A 7,018-nucleotide genomic window follows, 5' to 3' on the forward strand; every position below is an offset into this window, starting at 1 on the left:
CGATGAGGAATTCCCGGAGGAGACTGCGGAAGCGGAGTTCATGGTGATAGCCAAAGTTCATACCGAGAAACCCTTCTCCCGGGGGGCGTTCTATGAGAGCATGTGCATGGCCTGGAGCCTGGCACAGGGTGCTACTTTCAGCGCGCTAGGAGCAAATCTCTTCTCGATCACGGTAAACTGCATGGGCGATTGGAAGAGGATTACGGAAGAGGGACCTTGGCTCTTCAGGGACCATGGGGTTTTGATGGAACCATACGATGGATTTACAAAATTTGACGAGGTGGCGCTGGATAAACTGGCAGTTTGGATCCAGATAGTTGACCTCCCTCCTATGTACAGGAAGGAATAGGTGGTTCGCTCGTTGACCAGGAAAGTTGGGGAGGTGTCGAGTGTCATGCTACACCCTAGATGGGGTAATGGCAGGATCGTCACGGTCCGAGTCAGGTTGAATGTAAATGAACCACTGAGGTTTGTTTCTATAATCAAAAATCAACGAAAAGTTTATTACTCTATCCTTTATGAGAAAATGACGGTGTTTTGCTACGTATGTGGACATATGGGTCATACTTTCTTGGAGCATGGTAATGGGAAGCACGACAAAGATGCCATGGCCTGGGGTGACTGGATTCTTGCCACTAGATCGGGAGGACAATCTCAAGGACCAAGGCAGAATGCTACGGTGGGAAGTAAGCTTAACCCTCAGGGCAGAGCTAAGAGTGGGAGGCCCTTGGCGAAGGAGCTACAGGATGATGCTAGCAGCCCCCACAAAGTTGGAGATGGAAAAATGTATGAAGGTGAGAAATCTCTAAAGAGATTAACATACGAAGTGCCGATGACAGAACCTAATAACTCGAAGCTGCCTCTTCTCTTGGAGGCTGCGGTTGTGGGAACAGTACCAATGGAGGACCTGGAATCTAATCCTGCTGTAGATGGGGAGGAGGAGGGCGATGTGTCGTCTCAAGACTCAAAGCGATCAAAAACGGGATGCAATACCGTCATGGATGCTAGTCATCAGATATCGGCGAGCTCCGAGAAGGAGCTCGACCGGACGCAATGAAACTACTGTGTTGGAACTGCCGCGGGATACGGAAGCCTGCGGCAGTGCGTGCGCTCGTGGGGATCCACGGGCGAGTAAGACCAGATGTGCTTTTCTTGTCTGAGGCACATCTGAACAAAGCGAAGGCAGGTAAACTGATGAGACGCCTGGGTTTTGATCAAATGGCAGTCTCGGAGAGCGATGGAAGAAGTGGTGGTTTAGTGATGCTATGGCAAGCTAACTTGGGAGTCACGTCATTGGAGATACATTCAAACTTCATCGATATTCGCATCAATGAGCATTCCCCGGATGGATGGCGATTCACGGGTTTATATGCGGAACCTAGTGGAGAAAGAAAACACCTCACCTGGGACTATCTAAGGCAGCTACATGTGATGATAAGTCTCCCCTGGCTCATAGCGGGTGATTTCAATGAAATTCTGCACAACTATGAGAAGGAAGAGGGTGCTTCACGACCGATTCGCTGCTTACGGGGCTTCAGTGATGCGTTGTCCGATTACGGCTTGGATGACCTAGGTTATGTGGGTGATATCTTCACTTGGTACCGAGGAAATATCCGCGAACGTCTGGATCGAGCGGTGAGCAATGTGCGATGGGCTGATATGTTCCTGGACTATGGGGTTTCCAATGAGGACTATGACAAGTCTGATCATCGTCCTATTCTAATTAATACGGAACATAGTACGATATTGCAGCAAAGGAAGAGATCGGGTACTCGGAAGTTTGAGGCTCGGTGGTTAGCAGAGGAAAGTGTGGAAAACATTGTTCAGGCGGCATGGAATAAGAGGAAGGACGAAGGCCTAGGCCCCTTGGCACATGTAGTTGCGGGGGTGCACGCTGACCTCCATCAATGGGATAAAAATACATTGAAGGGACCGAGGTCGAAGCTACGTAAGTTGCAAGCTGAGCTGAATATTGTATTGTCGGGACCGTTAACTGACGAGGCAATAGTTCACCAGCAGAAAATCCATATTGAGATCGAGGAGATGCTCGAGAAAGAGGAGCTCTACTGGATGCAAAGGGGTAGAGCCGATTGGCTGGCAAAAGGGGATCAGAACACGGGTTTCTTTCACCGAGCAGCTAATGGCAGGAAGAAACGCAATTCAATCATGAAAACCAAAGGGCCTAATGGCGATTGGGTGGAGGATCTTGATGATATACATGAGCACATCTCAGCGTATTTTTCCACTCTCTTTACGTCTGGAGTACAGGGGGATGATGACAATCTCATTCAGAAAGTAGACCCTAGGGTAACACCAGAGATGAACACGGAGCTGAATAAACCCTGCACCAGAGATGAGGTGAAGAAAGCCCTGTACAGCATTGGCGATTTCAAAGCCCCTGGTCCTGATGGACTTCATGTTGTTTTCTATAAGAGATTCTGGCACATCATAGGAGAGGACCCGGTGAATGAGGTATTGCAGGCTATACAAACCAAGAAAATCCCGAGGGGATGGAACAACACGACGATAGTTCTTATACCCAAGGTGGAAAACACTGAATTTGTAACACAATTCAGACCTATTAGTCTCTGCAATGTCCTATACAAGGTCATATCCAAAGTGCTGGCAGGGAGACTGAAAATGGTTCTGTCTGATATCATCTCCCCTAATCAGAGTGCCTTTGTTCCTGAACGGCTCATTACCGATAATTTCCTTGTGGCCTTCGAGTCCTACCATGCAATCAAGAGGAAGACCTCTGGGTATGGAACATGTGCGGTGAAACTGGACATGCACAAGGCGTATGATCGGGTAGAGTGGGGATTTCTCGAGAAGATGATGATCAAGCTAGGTTTCAGAGCCGACTGGGTGGCCCTCATCATGGAATGCATCTCCTCAGTCCAGTATCAAGTCCGTATTAATGATGAGCTTTCGGAATCTTTTGCTCCAACGAGGGCCCTTCAACAAGGTGATCCACTATCGCCCTACTTGTTCCTTATATGTGCAGAAGGTTTGTCTAGCCTGATTGCTTTTGAGGAGACGGCACGTAACATTACTGGGGTAAAAGTATGCCGAGATGCTCCCTCAGTATCCCACCTCCTCTTTGTCGACGATTCTCTTATCTTGATGCGTGCGGACCAAGCAAATGCAGTATCCCTCCGGAAAGTTTTAGACGAGTATTACATGGCCTCGGGACAGCTAGTCAGTGAGGCCAAATCAGCATTGTTCTTCAGCCCATGCACACCCGTCCAAGCTAGAGTGGAGATCTGCACCACACTTAATATTATGGTCGAAGCTCTCTCGGAAAAATATCTAGGATTGCCGCCAGTTGTCGGAGTGGATCGATTTGATTGCTTCCAACATCTTGTTGAAAGAATTCTGAGCAGGATCAGAGGGTGGAAAGAGAAACTTCTCTCGGTGGGGGGGGGAGAAACATTGCTTAAAGCTGTAATACAAGCTATTCCATCTTATGCAATGTCTGTTTTCAAACTGCCGAAGGAGATATGCAATGAAATTACATCGGCAATGTCAAAGTATTGGTGGGGTGATGACGAGCAGAAGAAACACATGCACTGGTTTGCATGGTGGAAGATGTGTGTGCCGAAAGAGAAGGGAGGCATGGGTTTCAGGGACATCCATTGCTTTAACCTAGCTCTCCTGGCGAAACAATCCTGGAGGCTCCTAAATTACCCGGATTCATTGTGTGCAAGGGTGCTTCGAGCAAAATACTACCCTGATGGTGATCTTCTCAATTGTACCCTAAAGAAGGGGAGCTCACATACGTGGTAGAGTTTGTGGAGTGGGTTACAAACGTTCAGACAAGGCATCATCTGGTGTGTGGGAGATGGAGCTTCCATTAAAATATGGGAAGACCCGTGGATACCAAGCAGCCCCAAAAAAAACTTATGACTCCACGAAGCAACATAGTACTGACCAAAGTATCTGAACTGATAGATGTGGACAGCAGATCGTGGGATGAGGAGCTCATAACGGATCTCTTCTGGCCAGTTGATGCACAACGCATTCTAAATATCCCTCTTGCGGTGGGGATGATGGACGACTTCGTATCCTGGCATCCAGACAGGCGCGGCATGTTCTCTGTTAGATCGGCGTATCATCAAGAATGGGATAACCAACATGGGCGAAAGTTGAGGAGGACGAACACAAATCATTCCTCAGGTAATAACCCTATTTGGAGAACCATTTGGAAGCTAAGGCTACCCGCGAAGATAAAAATTCACCTATGGAAATCATTACTCGGAGCTATACCATGCTATGGGGTTTTGGCAAATCGGCACATCATGATCAGCTCCCAATGTCCGTTGTGTACAATGGATTGTGAAAGTATAAAGCACGTTTTTTTCCAGTGCCCTAGAGTGCAGGAAATCTGGAGGGTTTTAGGGCTATCGAGCCTGGTTAATCAAGTCTGCGCTCTGGAGCAAGACGGGAGTGGGGTTTTATCTGAATTGATACTCTCCAAGAGCACAATCAAATCAAATATTTCGGATGTTGGCTGTGATGAGCTGATCGCAACGACGGTCTGGTACATCTGGTGGGAGAGGAGGAGTTTCACTCATGGTGAGCATATCGCTGAATCACCCAGATCCGCGCATGCAATATCGACACTTGGGAAGAACTTTGTCAGGGCAAGGAATATGCGTCCAGGTGTTGTTCGCCATGGGTGGTAACGGCCGGCTGATGGTCTTTACAAGCTTAATGTGGATGTTGGTTTCTTTGAAGACTCGGGGACGGGTAGCACCGGGGCGGTGTTGCGATCAGATAGAGGAGTGTTCATTGCCGGTTCATGCAGTGCTATATCATTTGCTGAAGATGTCAGTTCAGCGGAAGCAAGAGCTCTACGAGATGGTCTTATCATGGCTAGCGAGGTGGGTGTGCAAAAGATCATTGTGGAGTCTGATTGCCAGGACGTGATTGACACCATGTTGCTCGACGGCAATTCACTTGGACCAGCGGCGGCAGTTTACGAAGAGTGCTCTTTCCTTGCAAAGAATTTTGTTTTGATTCAGTTTGCCTTCTGCCCAAGGGAAGCAAATGTGGTAGCACATACCCTAGCTAGGTTTGTTGAACCCACTAGAACTATAAAGTGGATGGAGGAGCCTCCTGGTTTCCTCATAGATACATTAGCTAATGATGTAACTGCCTTCTCACATGAAATATAAAGGCCGCTCAGGCTTTCCCCGTTCAAAAAAAAAGAATGAGTCATTAACGTGCAGTTGTTGTCGCTTGTCAGTTCATTATTCCGACAGTAGTCCCGACAGGTGTTGCGTGTAGCTCGGAGTATCTAGGTTCAGACCCTCGTGATGGAGATAATTATACCCCACTCCTGCTAGATTGATTGATGGTGTATATGCCTCATCTGAGGGGGTCTGGTGTACAATGTTGAGATAGAAAGGGATCGCATACGATGCTAGAATATCATATGATTATCGACTAACCCTAGCTCATGCTTATATATATGAGATAGAAGACCTAGGGTTTACAGGAGTTTAGGTTGGTTAGGCCAACTCGAAGACCCTCTGAGATCTTCGAGGGTCTTCCTTATGTGCAAGTTGTTGGCTCCATCATAAGGAGGCCTACCGGCCGAGTAGCAGGCCTACGTTGCACTATGGCTTGGCGGGTGTAACGCCCCAGACACACCGGCCGATGGTCATTACTCGTAGCGGGATCTAGACTGGCCCCACGGATCAATACTAGTCTATTCTATGCACTTTGCCCTCACTCGTGCGCATCCGAAACCAACTTTCCGATCGGTCACTCATCATAGAACAAGCACGCTTAACTTGAGAGTTCTGTTCGAATGGGCTCCCAGAAAAGAAGGAAGTCCTTATTGATATGAGTATTCTAACATCCTTATTAAGCCAGGCCATCACATTGGGCTTATGTACAGCCTGGCGGGCCAATTTTCGGTCCTATGGTGTATCACTGATACATGGTATTGTCAACGCTCCCCTGTCGGACCTGGTCTAACCGTCTTGATGATAGTCGGAAGTCTTCGTGCACCTTCCCTCAAGGACTAGCTCTAGGGAGTCATAGTCATTGTCGTTGAAACCCTTGCATCAATCTGAAGCACCTGATACCAGATCTCACTGTCGTGAGCACATGGCGAGAAACAGTAACCACGCTATGCCAAGGAGAGCAGGAACTTGCACTGGAGTTACGTCGACTCCGTCTCGTCGAACCAGCTCGAAGATGAAGTGCCACCATCTGCCCTAGCGTCGCACCTGTGGGGACTAAAACCCTAAACTCAACTATTAGCCAGAGACGAAGGACAAGGACTCCCCACCATAGGCCGTCAGAGTGCCGAGAGGGGGGTCGAACCCACAGGCTTGTCAGCGAATCATAGAGGGCTCGAGTTCTTCCCCTACCCACCGCTTTCACGAAAGGGAGAGGAAAATATTGTTGACACCTATACCGAGTTTTGAGGTAGAAGTCTAAATATCTCTTTGAGTTTTGAAGAAAGCTTTAGAAAAAAAACATGTGCTCTGGTTTCCGCATAGAAATTGTCTTCCCGTGATTTGCCATTCTCTAGATTAGTTCTCTCGAGCTGAACCACAAGGTTCAAACTCTCTATTTCATGTATGTCACATGCATGACCGAAAGGCTACTGCTACTAAAGGTGGGCTGTCACAGAAGATCGAGCTAGAATAACAGGTCAAATCTCACCTTGAGGTTGAAAACACTCAAATGCAGGAGTTCCTACGCCGCTTATTGCATCGATCCCACAAGGGATTCAGTGGGCTACCCAGCATGCATGAGCATCGTTGTAAGGGCCCCTACTATCTTCTCCTGGCACCCACGCCCATGGTTGTTGCCTCGCCGCCCCTTCCCTTATTGAGTCCATGTCACCAAGGGCGGATTCAAGCCCCAGGCAGACAGGGCGACGCGTGGAGCGTGAGGCACATCCCCTTCGTATGGTGTACTATAGCTACATTAAATGCTACAGTCGACGAAGGTTGTGTGGGCCTTGACCCAGTTCGCCTGGGGCCTAACCCATGCCTAA

Source organism: Hordeum vulgare, chromosome 5H (assembly GCF_904849725.1).
Source record: "Hordeum vulgare subsp. vulgare chromosome 5H, MorexV3_pseudomolecules_assembly, whole genome shotgun sequence".
NCBI lineage: Eukaryota > Viridiplantae > Streptophyta > Magnoliopsida > Poales > Poaceae > Hordeum > Hordeum vulgare.